This window comes from Rhinopithecus bieti, unplaced genomic scaffold (assembly GCF_001698545.2).
Source record: "Rhinopithecus bieti isolate Rb0 unplaced genomic scaffold, ASM169854v2 scaffold_21649, whole genome shotgun sequence".
NCBI classification, from domain to species: Eukaryota; Metazoa; Chordata; class Mammalia; order Primates; family Cercopithecidae; genus Rhinopithecus; species Rhinopithecus bieti.
Genome location: NW_016811584.1, coordinates 3,983,636 through 3,999,128, shown reverse-complemented (window position 1 = coordinate 3,999,128; position 15,493 = coordinate 3,983,636). Strand labels below are relative to the sequence as shown.

General features: G+C 36.4%; 1 protein-coding gene and 1 long non-coding RNA gene across 7 annotated transcripts in view; one reads left to right on the top strand and one right to left on the bottom strand.

Moving 5' to 3' along the window:
• The window catches only part of CFAP20DC (CFAP20 domain containing), a 300,976-nt gene that overhangs the window by 54,676 nt on the left and 230,807 nt on the right, over positions 1-15,493 (top strand). For 2 of the 6 annotated variants that reach the window (XM_017894224.1, XM_017894226.1), the window contains one exon: positions 8,015-8,122. The exons of the other annotated variants lie outside the window; for them this stretch is intronic. The gene's annotated coding sequence lies outside the window, so the exon portion shown is untranslated. The remainder of the gene's footprint in view (positions 1-8,014; positions 8,123-15,493) is intronic. 6 annotated transcript variants of the gene reach the window in all.
• The window catches only part of LOC108543632 (uncharacterized), a 203,943-nt gene that overhangs the window by 24,685 nt on the left and 163,765 nt on the right, over positions 1-15,493 (bottom strand). The window lies entirely within an intron of this gene.

Here is a 15,493-nt window from a genome sequence, read left to right as displayed (position 1 = left end):
GAAGGGGAAGGGGAGTGGAAGAAGGAGGGAAAGGGGAGGGGAGGGGGGAAAGGAAAAGAGTCTGTTTGTTTCAAAGGCCAACCTCCTAAGCATAAGATTACCACCCCCATTCCTCTAGTGGTATGCCTTCTTGGTGATCTATATAGTCCTATAGAGGCAGTCTATCAGGCCTCATATTTTTATAGTAGTATCAAAGAATCTTCAAGGATTAAGTATAGAAATTAAGTACATAAATTATAATTTACAATGTGTGTTATTTTACCATTGATTTAAATCTCTTAGGTCTCTTTCCCTTTTTTCTCTTTCCCTTTGGCAGGCTTCAGCTCTTTGAATTTGCTCTCTTTACTAACTCTTATTGCTTTAATTCCAATATGCACCTTATTTTAGTAACATTTAAATTTTTTTAAGCTTCTTGGAATTAATAGGTTAATTCTTATTTTTCATCATTTAATTTAAATCCATTTTCCTTTTTTTTCCCCTATCAAGTTTTCTTTTACAATTTCTCACTGGGTGATGTCTTTTTATGGTTGAATTTCTAGTCAGTGACCTTAATTTGAGTTCCAAACTGTGATATTTTTCGTGTATTATTCACCTAAATATCAACTCAGTTGGTACCTCTTGAAGTTTCTGCTCCAGAAACTCTCCAAATGGGCCTTCCTGTTTGTGGAGGGGAACACACTCTACTCTGGTCCCTGGGACAAAACCTCCTGTGTTGTTCTTCACATCCTGTGAAGGATGTGAATTATGAGGCATACAAGCATAAGAACCCTCTCTTTGTGGCCTTCCCGTGCTCTGTTGGTTTTTTTTCTTTCTTTCTTTCTTTTTTTTACTTTAGTGACTCCATTTTGGCTCTGACGATTTTCATGGCAACGGTAAATAGCATATACTGCAAAAGAGCAAAGGAAGAAAATTCAGATGTAGTATTTCTGTACTAAATTTTCAGAGTTGAAACTGTATTTTCTAGTGTGTCAATTGCCAACTACCATCAGGTGCAATCCCTGAAGTCCTGTTAAGATCTATGAAGACCCTTTTTGAGTCAGCTCTAGTGATTCGTCCAATGAGAGGGCCAAGAGTCCATTTAATTGTGCAAGATCTATAACTCCCAGGCCTGGATACCATCATTATTGTATTAGTTGTCCCAGGCTTGATTCTTTAGGCTTGATTCTTTGTCTATCCATCACTCCTTTCGTTTAACAAGCATGAATGGATATGTGACTCTTGTTATATTCAGATAGTCACTGAAGGTCTCCTGTTACTCAGTGGGCCTCTGTTGACACTGCCACTGTCCCCACCCTATCTTAGCTCCTTGTCCGAAGCCTGGAATGGTCTCCTTGCTGCTATCTCTAGTCGGTGTTTTTCAAGGCCATTTGGCTGCCTGTTTGTCTTATGGCCTCTTGCCTGGCCTCCCAGACTGGCTTCTAATTTTCCACCACATAAAGCATATGTTCCACTGACCTTGTTCAAGTCTCCCATAATCTGTGTGTTCACGCTAACATCCACTCTTGCCATACCATACTTACAGATCTGCAGGAGCTCTATCACAAATACCAGGACTGCTGATCTGCTTTCTTCTCTTCCTCTAGCATCGCTGGATCTCCCTCTCATGTCTGTCTGCTAATAAACTTCCCCTAGGTGTCTCAGTCCTCATCAGTGAAGATGATGGTAAGAAAGGTTAATGTACAGGAGTTTGGAGTTTAACTGGCCACCAGCTGTGTGAGTTTGGACAAAGGACTTAACCTCTGGGTACCTTAATTTGTTCCACAGAAAATGAGTTTAGTGATAATACCAAATAATCCACAAGACTCCATAGTTTTTAATGACTAGCATTTATTTCTTGCTTATGACATGTGGGCAATAGGTAGGCTGCTTTGTTCTTTTTCATTCTATGGTGCAGAGTGAAGAGTAGCTCCTGTTTCTGGGACACGTCATCATCAGGGTCAGTATTGTGATGAGACCTCTGGGTGCTTCTTAGAGTTTCTGTTGAGTCACGTCTGCCCAGTTCCACTGCCTAATGTCCATCACATGACTTACCCTAGAGTCACAGGGTGGGGCTATATCCTCCTCCCACAAAGATAGGAGCAGTGGCTATTTGTGATAATGTAGTCCACCATGCTGCCTCATAGGAATATAGTGAAGTATAAATTAGTTAATAGGCATGAGAGCTTAAAAGGGTTCCTGGCGCATGGTAAGGACTCAGTAAAGTATCAGTTGTTTTATTAAGTCTGTGCCATGTTCTATGCTAAGTACTGTTTGGGTGTCATATAGTTTAATACCATGAGTTTGATATTATTATCACCCATTTACAAATGAGTAAACTTAGGCTTACAGAGGATAGCTAAATTCTCCACAGTTATATACAGTTTACAAGGAACAAAATGGGCATTTAAACTAGACCTGTGAGACTTCAGAATCTTTGCTCCTAATCTTTTACTACTCCAGAAAACACATATTGGGAGGGCTCCTCCTAAACTTAATGAGCTTATTTCATTGCTGCCACTGCAGTCTCTACCACTTCTGCAGAATCTGCCATGACCTTGAAGGACTTGCCCTTAGACAGCTGTCTACCTCACAGTTACCAAAGTCCAAAGACTTTGGTTACAATAAACTTCAAGCTTGGGCTAGTGCTTTTGATCACTTTATTCAAATCACAGAGGCCAGCTCTATGGAAGACCAACTGTGGACTCTGAAGCTCTTAATCCCACTTTTGGAGAGGGATAAATTTACATAGTATCTTGACCTTGCCTTCTATGGGAACTTATTTATCTAATTCTTTGCTGGACCCCTCTATACCCACTCCCCAAGGCAGAAGACAGACCCTACAGTCTGTACGTTGCTATCGAGAGTTACTTATTTGTCCCTCTTCCTGTATCTCATTAGTGTACAAATGGTAGAATAAGACATGTGGGCATTTCCAATCTTACAACACTAGACCTGTTTACTTTCAAGGCTTAGAGGTTAGGGTAAGTCCTTAAAAGAATTTTTTGATCCTTACATTCATTCTTCCAAGCCCAGGGCAGGGCAGCCCTTCCACTTTGTACTTGGTAGTATCTCTAACATGAGGTTATGAGCTTCATGAGAGTAGAAGTCCTTGTTTCATGATACTTCTGCATTTCTCTACAATGCCTATGAGCTTGAGGCCATCATTAGAGGCTTCTAGAGAGAATATGCAGAATGAATTAGATACAGCCTTTCTCTTTGGGAAGCTAACAATCTAGCAGTGTTGTCTCTCAACTCTTAAATGGCAACATTGTTTTCCTCACTGAATTGTCATGAGGATTCAGATTTCAAAGGAGGCGGTATAGTGAAGTGGTAAGAGCATGTTCTATAGCCAGATCCCAGCTCACTACTTATTGTGTTTAAAATTTGTGCTTCCATTTTTCTCATCTATAGGGTAGAGATAATAATAGTACTTATTTTACAAGTTTTTAAATGAGGTTTAAATGAGTTAGCACAAGTATTGGGCACATAGAATTAAATAAATGTTAGCCATTGTAAATAACAAAATAATACATCTGAAAGTGTTGCAGGACTTTTCTTTAGTTCAGCTAAAGACAGCGTCCTTGGCTGTCCCACAGACATGAAAATTTAGGCTCACAGAAAGTTTGAAGGGTGAGTAAAGCAGGAGTTTTGGGGGTGAAAAGGGGAAACAGGAATCCTCCACAAAGCCAGAGTCCCTCCTGGAGTGCTTCCCACCACAGCTTGAATCCCAGATTCCACACAGGAAGAGGAGGGGCCAGGCTCCTCCCCACTGCAAAAGGTGCAAACCTCTGTGGCTCCACACCAGTGTGCACTGTTCCCAGTGGGCAGGCCTGTTGGAGTTTTTCCAGGGACCCCTTCCCACCTGGCTGTCTCAAAAGCATCTAGAATTACCTAGAACAATGCTACTTAAAGTGGCTATTACAGTGAGATAAGGAACTTGGGCCACAATATAAATCAGCACTCTCTTTCCTTCTTTGGAAAATTCTTGCTAGGAAAAAAATGTGTGCTTATTGATAAATTTAATTTACATTCCAGCTCTAGCTTCTTTTTTTCTTTGAAGATCAGCAATAAACAGTTCACATAGCACACTTTTTGTTTCCCTGGCCCAGGATATAGTAGGCAGTCAGTAAATTTGTTTACATACTCTGACCTGAAAAGGCTCTCTATGTAAAGGAACTTACTAAGAGGAAGCAAATAACGAAGTTTGTGGATTTGAAGTTGTGTGTATGTCATACATTATACATCTATTTGTAATCTTTCTGTATCTTAAAAGTTACAAACAAGGTAAATTACAGCTGTTTTTTCTGTAAAGGTTTTGAATATTTTTCTAGTAGGTAGAGTAGATAAAGACAGCCATGTGGGTTGTCACGTGAAGCCTAGAGTGGGCTTTCCCAGATATCAGGAAGACACAGAGGTGATATCCTCATTTTCTTTTGCTACCATGTTAGCATCTATTTATAGTCCAATATATAAAACTAATTATGGTTATTACAGGTGAGATTTATTTACATAAATAAGTTTGGAAACTATGCCTGTTGTTCACTAGAAAACCCAATTATGGTGTTGTTACCTAGAAGGGAATATTGTAAGTAAACACTTTTTTTTTTGCTTCATTTATATCAAAGCAATTTAACATGAAATTAGTAATTATATTAATCTGGGCTCTCCAGAGCAACAGAAACAAAAGATAGATAGATAGATAGATAGATAGATAGATAGATAGATAGATAGATAGATTTATTATACAGAATTGGCTCATGTGGTCATGGAGGCTGAGAAGTCCCATGACCTACTGGTAAGCTGAAAGGTCAGGAGAGCCAATAGTATAGTTCTAGGTTGAGTCTGAAGGCCTGACAACTGGAAAAGTCGATGGTATAAGCTCCAGTCCAAGTTGGAAGACTCCCAGGGCAAGTGACCTATGTTCCAACCAAAAGACAGAGAGAGCAAATTCTCCCTTACTGCACCATTTTATTCTATTCAGGGCTGCAATTGATTGGATGAGACCTAACCACATTTGGGGGGCAATTTACTTCACTCAGTCTGATGATTCATATGTTAATCTCAGCCAAAAAGACCTTCACAAACATACTCAAAATAATGTTTAACCAAATCTCTGGGGACCCAAGAGCCCATTCAGTTGAAACAAAAAAATTAATCTTCACAGTAATGTTAGATGCAGCCCTATATAAGGATGAACTTCTTTGATTCCTGTAAACTCTTAAAAATGTTTTTTTCCTACTCAAAATTGATTACTTAGACTACTTTTGGAAACATTTTAATTTCTTATTATTTGAATAAATTTTTTTAAATTTCTACAAATAGTGTTTTTTTAAGTGAGAGATTATTGACAATCATTTCTGATGGATTACAACTGAAAATGTAAAGACATGTGCCAGTGGTCATTCTGGGAATTTTTCAGTTGCAGGAGAGTCCTGATTTTGGGCTAAAAAATAGATTTGATAAATTATGGAGGAAACCTATTGAGTGATGGGGCAGAAGAAGGCAGGCTGCTTTGTGCAACTGTATCTCCTAATATCTTTGTCAAAATGGCATCATAAGGATGTACAGCTAAGGTGGTAACCCTCTGTCATTCCAGAGAAAAAGGGATATGGGTAGTGCAGGTTCTCAGGACATGGAGGGAAAATGTTTCCAAAACAGTAAAGAACCATCTGAAAATGCAAAAGAAAATGGATATCCTTGGAGCGAATTGTATTATTTTTTCAGACTTGTTGTCTTCCTGTAACCTTAATGAATAGTACCATAGCTCCCCCTACTGCATAAGGAGGCAAAGAGGCAAAACACTGTCACAAAGAACCTTCTTCCCCCACCTGCCGGAATTGTTGGTTTTGCTTTTTGTTTTTTTAAATCTTTTGGTTCTTTACCCAAGTAAAGTCATTGAAACTGTTCTTATTTTTTATTTCCAATCATCCTTTCTCTCCTCTTCCTGCTAATTGCATGTTTGAAAGATTTATGGATATCATTTTAAAAGCTAACATTTCAAATAAAACATAATAGGAAATTATAATTTGATGATTGGAGGTGTCTAGAAATGCATAAAGTACAATTTGGATATATATTGTACTTGGATAACAAGTGTGGGAAAGACTGGGGGAAGGGGGAAAGCATTATTGTTATCTGGTGAGGAGAAGAACACAGTTTTAAAGACCTGAATTCTCTAACACCAATTAGCTTGGTGCCATGGGCAAGTTACTTAACTTTCTTTGTGTGCTGCAGTTTCCCCATTAAAAAAAAAAAAAAAAATGAGGATAACGGCATATGCCTTTTCTCTGCCTCATAGAATTCCTATCAGAATGATAGAAGATCAAGTAATGCCCCACTTATCCAGCCATCATACTTCCAGCCTTAGCCATCTGTAATGAATCTCAGAAGCAGGCAGAAAAAGGCCTGTGAACAATGAGAGCACTGCAGGCTTTAAGAAAATGCAAAGTCCATTGACTTGGAATTGTGAGTCATTTAAGCTCAGTGTGTGCTGAGCTTGCAGTGTATACCATGTGTTTGTGTGCATGTGTGTTTCTTTTCTCTGTAGTTCTTCCCTCTCTATAGTTACCTAGGAAGATAGATTTTTATTTTAATGGAAAGGCAAGAAAGGGAAAGGATGATTGAGGCAGATGAAAGTGTCTTTTTGGAAATTCACCACGAAGCGGCTGTAAGTTAGTTCAACGATTGTGGAAGACAGTGTCATGATTCCTCAAAGACCTAGAGGCAGAAATACCATTTGACCCAGTAATCCCATTACTGGGTAAATACCCAAAGGAATATAAATCATTCTATCACAAACATATGTGCACATGTATGCTTATTGCAGCACTATTCACAATAACAAAGACATGGAATCAACCCAAATGCCCATCATTGATAGACTGGATAAAGAAAATATGGTACATATTCACCATGGAATACTGTGCAGCTGTAAAAAAGGAACAAGATCATGTCCTTTCCAGGGACATGGATGTAGCTGGAAGCCATTATCCTCGGCAAACTAGTGTAGGAACAGAAAACCAAATACCACATGTTCACACTTATAAGTGGGAGCTGAATGATGAGAACACATGGACACATGGAAGGGAACAACACACACTAGGGCCTGTTGGAGGGTGGGGAATGGGAGGAGGGAGAGCATCAGGAAGAATAGCTAATGGATGCTGGGCTTAATACCTAGGTGATGGGATGTTCTGTGCAGCAAACCACGATGGCACACATTTACCTATGTAACAAACACGCATTCTGCACATGTAACCCTGAACTTAAAAGTTGGAAATTTTTTTAAAAAATAAATTCACCATGAAGATAACTGGAGAAGAGGCCAGAACTAGGGGTAAACAGCGTTTTGTATTTCAGTCAATCACACTGTACTGGTTTCCTGCTTCAGAGTTTACAGGCTTTGCTGAAAGTTTTCTGAATCATGGGCAGAATGCTCTTTTTACAAAGAAGTTTGTAATGCATTTACAAAAAAAGAAATATGTACTGCATTTTAGGAAGCATTCTATTAAAAAGAGAGGGAATATGCATCATTTATGTAGAAAATATATGTGGTCTATTTCATTTTTTCCTCCACAATGTTAGATATATTCAATACTACTATTCTATTTTAGAAACAGTTTGAATTCCTCAAATGAAAAGTACTCCCCACGTTTTCTCCTTTGTAGCTCACTTTCCAAATCATTTTAAAGCCAAAACAAGGAGTTAGATTCTTGAAATTTGTTTTGAGGGACAGGGGTGTTTTACAAATTAAAATGTAAATTATATATCTATTTTATTTTAAAATAAGCTTTCCCCTTTTTTTGGATAAAACTGGAAATTTCCAGTTCTGGATGGATATTTATGTAGATATTTTTTACATACTTTACATGACTAAGCATTATATTTTCGTGCAGTAAGAGCAACAAATTATTTATATATTACATAGTCAAATGTTTTTATATAATGTCTTCATTAAAATATGTACTAAATTTATAAATGTAAATTTGGAACAAATTTCAAAATTATTTTTGTATTTGTTGTCTGATGGAGGCAGGCAAAATGTGACACTCCAGCATTCTTTTCCCCCGAGATATGAAGATCTTCTGACAATTCAAATGAGATTAGTGTAGACTAGGACTCCTCAAACCATTTGAAGAACCAGGTGAGGTTTTTTTCTTTCATTTTAATTTCTTGTTTTTCTGAGCAATATGTCATTCAACTGACTGTACATAGTGCCAGTACATAGTTAGGGTCATATGCCACTCACCATATGCCTTTGACAACCCCAATCACCCTGCCCAATGACATGAGCCCAGTGATCACATACTTGGATGTTACAGTAATGTCAAATTGGTATATAAGTTTCTGAACAATCTAAATTTTTGTGCTTAACCTGGTCATGTACTGGTAACAATACATTTGCAGGCAGGCATCTTAGAATAGCACTGGGTAAATTGATGATTAATAGCACACAACCTGGAATCAGACTGCCTGGGTTTGAATTTCAGCTTTACCATTTGCTGGCTGAGACCATAGGCATGTCATTTAACCTCTTGTGCCCCAGGTTTCTTATTGGTAAAATGAGGATAACAATGCTAACCCATTTCATAGGGTTGCCACAAGCATTATACAAACAAAATACTTAATACTGTAGAACTTAGTAACAATAGTTTGCTTACTGTGTGTTTAGCAGCAGGAATAATGTTGCTAAGTCAGTAACATTTTGAACCTACTTGAAATTTCCATATTTTTCTGACTTATCTAGAATAATTGTTCTAAAACCTAGTTTACTTTTAAGGCAGGGGTCCTGAGCTCTGGGCCACAGACTGTGGCCTGTTAAGAACAGGCCACACAGCAGGAGGTGAACAGGGGCTAGAGGATTACCGCCTGAGCTCCACCTCCTGTCAGATCAGCAGTGGTATTAGATTCTCATAGGAGTGCAGACCCAATTGTGAACTGCGCATGTGAGGGATCTAGATTGTGCCCTCCTTATGAGAATCTAATGACTTGAGATCCGAGGTAAAACAGTTTCATCCTGAAACCATCTCCTCCTTGCACTACCATACCTTCCCCTCGCCCTGTTCATGGAAAAATTGTCTTCCACAAAACCAGTCTCTGGTGCTCAAAAGGTTGGGAACTGATGTTTTAAGGGATATATTTTAAGCAAATATAGACTATGAAGGTAATCTAAGTCAAGGATATTATTTATGGGGAGTGTGATTCATTCATAATGAGCTTCAAACATTCAAGAATGTTTAATGTTCAGTGAATATTTATTGAACATGCTAATTTCATATGTAGCCTTTAGAGGACATCGTTAGTTTCCTAGGGAGGAGGTAAGCAGTTTGTTACTGAGCCTCTGTCAGAGGTCACAGCTGAAGAAATCTGGTTGAAGATGGTTACTGATGAGTATTTGGTTCAACTACAGATTGTTAAGGATGTGGACCACAATTGGAATTTATACTGTGTAGACCTCAAGGTAAAGAAAATATCATAAATGCTTTCCTCTGACATATTCATTCATTCATGTGTTCATGATTGTGTACATAGAAAACATATTTTTAATGTTTTCTTTATATTTGGCAAATTCATTCATTTGACAGATATTTATTAGAGCCCACTATGTGCCAACTGAAGTTGCTGAGAATATTTTCAGTTATCAAGGCAGATAAAATCTCTTGTTTTCATGAAGTTTGCATACTGGTATGGAGCCAGGAAAGAAAAGCAGGTTTCTTAGAAAAAATAACAAAGCGAGTGTTAAGAAGTAAGTGCACAGAGCACAGGTTGAGTATCCCTATTTGAAATGCTTGGTACCAAAGATGTTGCATGGTTTAGACTTTTTTAGATTTTGGAATATTTGCATTACACACACAAACACACACACACCAGCTGAGCATCCTGAATCTGAAACTCTGAAATTCAAAATGCTCCAGTGAGCATTTCCTTTGAGCATCATGTTGGTGTTCAAAAAGTTTCAGATTTTAGAGCATTTCAGAATTCTGATCATTGGATTTGGGATGCTCAACCCGCAATAAGAAAGTACACAGAAAGATCTACTTTAGGAAAAATGGTCGGGATAAGTACCTCCAAGAAAGTGACATTTGAACTGAAACTCAAAGGATGAGGAGCAAGCCATATAAAGAGCATTCTAGGAGCTGGAAAAGCTCCTGTTTACTCTGTACAGTACTTCAGGTATTTCAAAGAACTCCTCAGCAGCAGTAGATGCAGTGTCTTTTTTCTAGCAACAAGACAAAAACCGGGCATTTTTTATACACGCATACAAAACCAGCTACAACTCATTAGTTATTCTTGGGAAGAAGAATAAATGACCAAAGAATTCCAGCTGTATTTTACATCTTCATAGCAGAGGCTAGTAGCCTTAGTAGCAGAGGCTAGACATTGTTTGAAGGCATTTCTACTTTAATTTACTATGCCAGTATTTCTGTCTCTTTGGAGTTGTTGATTTCTTCATCACAGGACCTCTCTGAGGGCTGATCAGGACTGCAGTTCAGAGTGTTTCCAGGGCATGTGAGAGCACAAAATGTGCTCCTGTCTTAATTACATGCTATTCATCAGTACATTGCAGGCACCTCTTAGGCATTTAATTTCATTGGGAGTTTCTCTTGATACAAATTACTTTCATTTACTGTAATTTTTATACTTTATCCACAGGATTAACTCTTGACTCTTTTGAAACTCTTGACTACCACCTTTCTCAGAGGTCATGATTTTTTCTGTTTCTACTATAGCTCACGCCTTGTCTTGTGCTTTGCTAATAATAAATCAATAAATGGCTCATTTCTTGCTCTCATCCAAATGAAGCCATATATGGTAAGCATTAATTTTGTAATAAATTTTCTTGGTCAGAATATCTTACTGTCATTTAAATTTTTTCACGTATACTATGGAAATTAATTTACTTCCAATGTTGAAAAATAATCATCTGCTTGTGAAGTATAAACTGAGCCTTGGTTTATTTTATCAAAAGCAGTATACAACTCAAACTTAACTTTTTTATTCATAAGTTCACTTTTATAGATTTGTTTGGAATACATTTGTATTACAAAATTTTATCTTCCTTAGGTAGAGTGGAATATCTAAAAAGGTTTATGAATGAATCTTGAAATCTTTGGTCATGAACTGCTTATAGTGTCCTCTTTGCATACCTCAGTGATATTGAATACTTCTTAAAGACAGGAAATGAGTAATGCTGTATCTAGTGAAACTCTAGGAAGACTTTAAAATGTAATCATCATTAGCAAAAATTCTAAAAACGGCATGTTCTTACTAAGTACATTGGCTTCCTTGCTATCTTAATTCTGTATATTTGCTTTCTTTACATAAGAACGTCTGCTATGACTATTGCAGATCTAGAGCCAATGATAGAATGACCTAGATTCTGTCTGTCTTATATATCATCATCTGGATTTTTTGACTACTCCTAATTTTAGTAACAGTAAGAGTAAATCTCTAAAAGAAAAAAAGGCACAGTGGAAATTTCAGATTTTGATTGATTTCAGTGATGCAAGGACTAAAATATTGACTTTTACTCATGATTTTTCATTATTTCTGCCAGTTATCATTAATTTTACATTTAGTATTGTTTAAAGACAATACACTAATTTTATCTTGTGTTATCTAACCTGGAAAATGGTTTTAAAAAAGCACAGAATGTAAATATTTTAGAAATGAACTCCTGGCAAAAGACATCATCATAACATTTGGAACCATGGATATTAATGGTCTCTTGGCAAATTATTGTTTTTTCTTCAGGCTTCCATTTGCAAAGTAATACTCAGAAATCAGACTCAAATGGGAAATATTTTAAATGACAGTGATTTAGGAAAAGACTAGAGGTTGACAAAAATTTAGAAGTAATAATGGCTAAATATTCTATATTTATATTTCTCTTTAGGAGCAACCAAAAGTGCAGAAATATTGTCTTAATCCATTTGGGCTGCTTTAACGAAATATCATAAACTGAAGTAGCTTACAAACTACAGAAATTTTTGTCATGGTTGACAAGGAAATATGGTGAAGGAGTTGCTTTAGCCAGTGAAGATGAGTATAGTTGACATATGTCACTTTAGGAAGATGCTTTAGAAATGTCCCTATTCACATCTCAATGCTCTGCTGATTATGGAAGAATGTATCAGCCTAAGTCCCTGAGTTACCAGAATAAGCAGAACCTCCTGCTGCTCCATGGAACATGTAGTGCGAAGAAGACATCATCTTTTACATGTTAAGTTTCCGAAATTTGGGAGTTATTTATTACTTTGGTATCACCCATCTTGACTGATACAGGATCTAAAAATATAACTTAGTCATAAATTAAAGTGCTTACTTTCCTAGTTTGCTAAACCTTGTTATTATTCATAGGTGTTGAACTTCATTGAATGCTTTTTTTCTGCATCTGTCCAGTTGATCATATGTTTTTGATTTTAGTCTGTTAATGTCATGGATAACATTACAGATATTCTCATATTTAAACTTCCTTCCATTCTTGACCATAACCTCTGTTGGTCATCAAATATGGTATTTTTATACATTGTTGGATTGAGTTTTCTATCCTTTTTTAAAGACTTTTAGACACATACATTCATTATTGGGTTATTTTATAATTTTTCTAGCCATCCTCACATAGTTTTATAATAAAATTATATTTGATAAATTAAGTTGGGGTGTTTTAATCATTTTTACATCTCAAACAATCTGTTTTGGGTTCTTAAAGGTTTGATAGAACTTGTCTTTAAAACTTCTGGACCTGGTGCTTTTAGTGGATAGATTTTAACCACTGATAGCATTTCTTTAATGGTTATAGGTATTTTTAAGTTTTCTATTTTTTTCTTTTGTCAATTCTAATAATTATAGTATTCTAGAAGTGTCACTTCTAGTGTTTCCAGTTGAATAGTATAGAGGTATAAGAGTTATGTGAGAGTTTATAGATAGCTATATATGCAAAAGTATATATAGTTTTTTGTTCTCTGCTGTATCTGTACAATGCTGATACTGTATTTTTAAATTTCTAATATTGTGTATTTTTCTTACCTAATCTTTTCGGAGATTTTGTATTTTATTGGTCTGTTCAAAGAATCGTATTTTTGCTTTAGATAATACTCTCAAAGTTTCCATTTCAATTATTTTCTTAATCCTTCTTTCCACTTTTGTAAATATATTGTTTTTCCAACTTTTTGAGTTGAATGCTTAACCCAGGAAGCTTAATCTTACTTTTTTAATACGCAATTTAAAGCTATACATTTAGATTAATTTCAAGTTGTTATATGTAGTATGTGATTCTTATTTTTTAACCTTGACCACTTGCAAGTTATATTTGATTTCTGTTCTTTTAGTGGTTACCCTTAAATTTATAGCACTCATATCTGACTTAAAGTAGAAAATTAATAGCTCATTCTCTTATAACACAACCACCTCACCTAAGAAAGCTTTAACTCCAGTTGTATCCCACCCATCTCCTTGTTTCTTCCTTTATTTCTCTGTGTTCCATTCTGAGTAATTTCCTTCAGATCAGTTAAGTTTTTAGCTCTGTTTAATATGTTGTTTCTGTTGTTTGCAGGTCCTTTTTTATTAAAAAATTATTTCAATTTCTAGAACTCTATTTGGCTCTTTTTCAAATTTATTGTTTATGGTATCCTATTTACTTATTACAGTTTTAAACATATTTTATAGTGACTTTCAAATTGCTCTGTTCTCTGAAGTTCTAAAGAAGTGACTCTTCCTATTATAAATACTCACTCTCTCTTATGGTGTATCATTTCCTTGTGTAGTTAGTAACTTTGGAATGTGACTTTATCTTTATTGGGGGTCGTTTTTTCCATAAGAGTACCTGTAGCATAGATTGCTGGTATGTCCCCCTAGAAAAGCTATGCATTTTATTCGAAGGGTTCCTCAAGGGTTTTACGGACATAGAGCCAGTTTATAAATGTCTTTCTCAGCTTGGGATTCCCTCACAAGGGTAGTTTAAAGTGAAACTCAGGTCGTGTACATGGTTTGGTCTTAAGGACTTAATTTCTCGCAGTCGACTTTTTACTCAACCAAACCCAAAGCCTGGACATTTATTTTTTATTTATTTTTTGCTAGTTTTTGTTTTTGATTTTCCATACAGAAGTTTCTAGAACTTCTTTCACAGAGGGAGCAGTCATTCCAAGGTTTGGCTTTTTGCAGGAGGCTCAGTTCTAGCTTCCCACCTTATTTAAGCCCAAGGCCACATCTACTGTCTCACTATAGGTATTACAATCCTGAGGCCCCCATCTATAATTTTATGTGTGTCTGTGCACACATGCACACATATTAACCATCTGGTTCCTACATACATTTAGGCTAGATAGCTCATCCCCCAATAAACACATACCCTACTTTGACATCAGCTGATAGCTGACTGGCCCTGGCTTTTATTTCCTCTTTATTCTTATATGCAATCAACTTCCTATTTTATCTTTCAAACTTGTTTATGTATTTAAGGTTCATTTTTCATGTATTTTCCCAGACTATGTGTTTGTAACAGTTAGGGAATATTCATTAGCTCAGTTCATGTTGATAAAATTCCTTAGTTTCTAATAAAGGAAAACGAATGGTTAGCCAAAAGTGAGAAATGTAATTATAGCTTACAGGCTGAAATGGTGATGAGAGTGAACTATTAGAGAAAACTGTCTGGACATTCTCTCATCCAGTGTCTGTTCAATATGTACTGTATAAGATTCCAGAGACTGTTCTAGACCCTAGCGATACAAAGATGAATAAGAAATAATTCCTTTGTGAGTTCATAGTCTATCAAGTAGAATAATATAGAACAAATAGAATGCAGTGAGAGAAATGCTAACAGAAGTATATATAATTGCTATAAAGATTTTAAATAAAATAGAGTTTTTATTTTTTCCTTTTAGTTAGAGGTATGTTGATGGAATAGGGGATGTTGCTAAGGGGTTTTATAGAACAAGTGAAAACTCACAAATGGTAAGCAAGGCTTTTTTGGATGAGAGATAAACATGTATAAAGATCACACTATTAGTGTGGTATATTGGTTTGACTGGAGAAGAAGGAGTGAATGGAGAAGTGATGATAGATGGATCTGGAGAAATAGGCACCGATTTTTGGATTTTATTCTGTAGACAAGGGATTGATTGTTTTTATGAATTAGGAAGATAACATTGCTGGTTATTTTTCTTTTTTCTTTTTTTTCTCTTTTTTATTATACTTTAAGTTCTAGGGTATATGTGCACAACGTGCAGGTTTGTTACATATGTATACTTGTGCCATGTTGGTGTGCTGCACCCATCAACTCGTCAGCACCCATCAACTCATCATTTACATCAGGTATAACTCCCAATGCCATTGCTCCCCCTTTCCCCCTCCCCATAATAGGCCCCGGTGTGTGATGTTGCCCTTCCAGAGTCCAAGTAATCTCATTGTTCAATTCCCACCTAGGAGTGAGAACATGCGGTGTTTGGTTTTCTGTTCTTGTGATAGTTTGCTGAGAATGATGGTTTCCAGCTGCATCCATGTCCCTACAAAGGAC